We start from the raw sequence: 4,719 nt of genomic DNA on the forward strand, positions 1-4,719 counted from the left end.
TGCCCCTGCTCTACTCCCTCACTCACCACCATGGGGGGGCAGGGGCAGATCGAGGCACCAGCAGTGAGGGAAGGAGCAGAGCACAGGTAGGAGCAGGGGCTGGGGTAGTAGGGGACAAGAGGCTGGGGGGCACATGCCTCCACTTGTCCCTTCACCCAGCGCACCCAGGCCTGACTGTGCCCGGCTCCCTCCCTCACTGCTGGGACCTTGATCTGCCCCATCTCCCACAGACTTACATGCTGGGGGGTGGAGCAAGCACCCAAATAATTTTTTCTCCCTCTACCTCAATCTGACCCCCTTCCCTGCACACAGACTGCCGGGGGGCGGGGGGGGTGACATAGGGTAGATCTCAGGTTGTATTTTAATTCAAAAATTGATCTACCTAAAAAGGTTGGAGACCACTGCTTCAGACAAAACTCCCGAAATCACATGTCCTGTCACATGTCAGATCCCAAACCCACAATTATATAAGTGTTTTCTAGGAGCTCTCTTCTTGGAACTAAATGGTCCCAGTTATTCCATTCTTTTCTTGTAAATCACATTTTCTAGCCCTGTAATCTCTTTCATTGCTTCTCAGGATTCTCTCCAATTTCACCAATGCTAAACAGAGTTGGAGAATCATTTCCCATGACTTTCATACAAGATTTGTGTTAACAGATCACAGTAAATTATTGGCTTTTTTGCACCACTAGCACACAACTGACTTATTTGGCTGGTAGTCAGTTGTAATCACAAGGTCCTTGTCTGCTGTACTGCAGTCTAGCCAGTTATTTTCCAATTTGTATCTGTGCATTTATGGTTCCATCCTAAGTGCAGAACTTTACACTTGTTACAGAATTTTATTCATTTCAGACTTTTTCCTCCAATTTATCCAAGGCAGTTTGAAACCCAATCCTAACATTCAAAGTGGCTGCTTACCCCCTACCTGCAAGCACTTTTTGTCATCTGCAAATTTTACTAAGCAAGCACTCAAGTCCATCCTCTAATTCACTTACTTAAGCTATGCTATAGCAAGTCAGAAGATAGGATTTTAATAATCCCTTCACAATAATCTTCATATATTTGTCAGGCACATACAAAGTGTTTGCAAGTGACACAGAACTACTTAAAAGGCTATAACTGTTTACCAATTATGGAAACAAATGAGTAGACTTGGACACACAAGCTTACAGTGTGACTTCCTGCTGTAAATACCTGCTAATGGATGCAGACCCACTGAAGCCACATACAACACTTTAGCTGATAACAGTCCACATTTAATTGGCTCACTTCTTTAATTAAAATAATCTGGATCTACTCTGAAATATTAGTCCATGAATTTAGAAGACAGTATACACAGTGGACATGGTGCCTATAGTGCAAATATTTTACAATCTAAAAAAAAGTCATCATGACAAAGAATGATATGCTTCCACATACCAATAATTCTGGGCACAATGTCAGTTACATAAGAGTGTCTGCACATTGGGGAACAAAAAATGAAATTGTGGCTAAAATCAATTTATCCTTGGACATTTTTGACTCTCAAAGTATGATGTGTGGAGTTCTGTGTGTACTTCTTCCAGCAGGGGTAGCAGGAAGGTGTTGAGTTAAGGATATTAATTTGGCTAACCATAGGCATTTGCAAAAATAATTCTAACCAGTGGAAACTACATGGGAAATGCAGTGAAAACAAAGCTTCTTGACTATAAATTATTTCCTCCTGTTCCATACATGGAATTAAATAACTGTTTCATTACATTTCAAACTGTTTCCTTAAAGAGTTGCTCAATCCAGTTCTATTTTAGATTGTTTGCTTTTCTGGCAAAACATGCACACCCCAGTAGCAGGTTAAATCTTACAGAATTACACTGTAAAACATAAGCTAGGTGAAAAAAAAACTATTTGGTTTACTGTCACCAACACACAGATATTTCTCCATGAGTTTCCAAGATCAATTCAGCATTACTTCAAGCACCCAATAATTTATAATTTAGCCACCTAAAACGTACTTTATTTTCTCACATACCACATGTCCCTACATGAGACATACACCTTGTTTCTGGTAAGGCAGAGTTAAGAAAAAATATTTTTCCAGAATGATGGCTGCTTAGAACAGGGACAGAGCCTTATTTCCAGCTTACTCGTCCACCCTTTTCTACTCAGCCAAAAAGCTGAAACTGTACCTGCTGCTGAAAACTGTTCTCTGTGGACAGATTTGTGAATTTGAAAAATACTGAATACAGGGCTGTGATATAGAAGAAAAGGTGGGAGAAAGGAAAAGTAAACAGCAGCACTATTCACTCCTTGGTCTCTGGAGCTTCATGAAAGCAGTAGCTCTGTTCAGGGCCTATACCAGTGACCTGGTGAGCTCAAAGCTCTCAGCACACGTGGATCTCTATTGAAAGTTGCACTGGCATGCTAGCGAGATTACAGTATGCTCTTGGCAAGACTATACCAGAATAACTGACAGGTGACTCTCTGTTCCTCCAATCCTACGGTAACCATGCAGGCTGAGAACAGTTGTCTACTGTGGCTACCTGCTAGGGCTATGCGAACCTTCAGTCCCTGATTCAATTCAGCAGAGATTCAGCTCGATTTGGTGACCGACTCTCCAAATCCGAATCAAATCAGGGGACCCTTTAATTTCTCTGAATCGAATCGGAACCCTGCGAATTGATTCAGACAGATTTGGAAAGATTCAGAGATTCAGACATAGACACAGCTTTAAATGTTTTTCCTACATACCTCTAGGTAGCAGGGGCTCATGAATGCTGCAATGCTGGGGCGCATGGAGTGTTCCACAGTAGTGCGGGGGGCTCCCTAGCGCACTCGGCAGAAGACCTGGAAGTGGACCAGAAGCACTTCTGGGTCTGCTGGGGAGCACGCAACCCCCCAAGTACCCTCTGCTCGGCAACTGGTGTCTCCTTCATCGGGGGGGGCACCCAGGGTCCCTCCGCAGCCAATCACTGAGCCAGGAGGGTGCAGGGGGGCCCCCAGCATGCTCCCCAGAAGACCCAGAAGTGGACCCAAAGTACATCCAGTCCACTTCCGGGTTCACCACCAAGCACATGTAGGGGCCCCCCCACGCTCCTGCGGGACACTCCATCCACCCCAGCATCACAGTGGTCACGAACCACACTTGCTACCTCAAGGTATGTAGAAAAAACTGTTAAACCTGTGTCTATGTTCAAATTGCTGATTCTCTGAATCAACATCAAATCTTCAGATTTGGCCAAATCAAATCAGAGGTAGTGATCTGAATAAATGAATCAAATCGCTGTCCCTGATTCAGGCCAAATCCAAATCGAATAGGGCCTGCTTTGCACACCCCTACCACCTGCCTCTTTAAAATTCATCTCAAACCACCTATTTCTAGCTTGTATTTGGCTGAACTATAAAAAGCTGCCCCTTAAATAGAAGGGGATCTAACCCTTATATTTCATCCTGGGAAACAGCACAGAAAACAAATTTCAAAATTTTAAACAAATATGCATTCTTCTAGATCAGGGGTGTCAAACTCACTTGCATCCCTCAGCTGGATCTGGACTGCGGGGCTTTTTGTAGGCCAAATCCAGACTACATGGGGCCTCCCAGGCCAGAGCCAGACCTGGTGCTCACACCAACACAACCAGCAGTGCAGAGGTTAACAGCTGTCATTCACACTCCCTGCTTCCTGTCTAACATGTACCCATCAAGGCTCCATTGCTGGCAACTTGGTAGTAGTCCCCATCCCTGCCCACCCTGCCCCTGAATCTCCAACACTTCTGGGAGCCCAAAGGACCACGTTTCACACCCTTGTTCTATACAATTTTGTATAGGAACCCAAGTATGTAGTTGGCTACCATTCTGGAAAACTGAAGGGAAGAGAAGCCTGTAGATCCACTATCTCATGACAACGATCTATGCAAAAAAAAAAACCCAAAACTCTCTTTTTAAAAGAAAATTAAAAAACAGAAAGATATTTGGGTGCTTTGGGTCAACACCTTATACAGTTAACATGGTTAGAGTATGAAAAATTGCAAACACTTGAGGGGAGTTCCTCACAACATTAACTCTTAGCCTTGCAGAATAATATTCATTATTATAGGATCCCATGGCTGAAAATTAATGTACTGTGAATTATATACCACTTCATTATAATTCAAATGACTTTTTCTTTCTTTTTACAATTTCTTTGTAAAATATCCCTAATTCCTTAGACAGCAAAAGAGTAATGGCTATGTTCATCAAACAACATATTAAATATTCAACAATCTATATCGTGTGTGTGGTTGAATATTTTTAAAATACATTATTCAATGAATATGACTATTGTTCACACTGAAATATTACTTGCCAGGCAGGGGAACCAAAAAAAAAATAAAGACGCAGTATTCTTTAAGGAAAAAGATGCTGTTTTCATCATTGTATATGTCACCTTGAAAACTGGTACATGGCAGAAAGTTCTTTAAAGTCCATTCTATAAAAATATTTCTCACTTTGTACTTTAAACCTGAGGTACCTCAACTGCCCAACAACAGGCAGTGTCTGTTATATGTTAGATTACACTAGATTTCTGTGTCTGGTGCTGATAGACTTCTCATTTCATTTTAGAGAAAATTCATGGGATAGTCAGGCAAATAACCTATGCTAATTTCAAATATCTCCAATCAGCCTGTCCCCAATTTTCTTCAAGATTCAATTTTGCTGTTCCTCAGAAAAAGCAAGATCTCTTAAGCTCCAAGTATTCACTCTTTC

General features: G+C 42.1%; 1 protein-coding gene across 1 annotated transcript in view; it reads right to left on the bottom strand.

Moving 5' to 3' along the window:
* CACNA2D3 (calcium voltage-gated channel auxiliary subunit alpha2delta 3) overlaps positions 1 to 4,719 on the bottom strand; it is an 889,480-nt gene that overhangs the window by 788,530 nt on the left and 96,231 nt on the right. The gene's annotated exons all lie outside the window — the stretch shown is intronic.

The sequence above is a fragment of the Alligator sinensis genome, unplaced genomic scaffold, assembly GCF_000455745.1.
Source record: "Alligator sinensis unplaced genomic scaffold, ASM45574v1 scaffold391_1, whole genome shotgun sequence".
NCBI classification, from domain to species: Eukaryota; Metazoa; Chordata; order Crocodylia; family Alligatoridae; genus Alligator; species Alligator sinensis.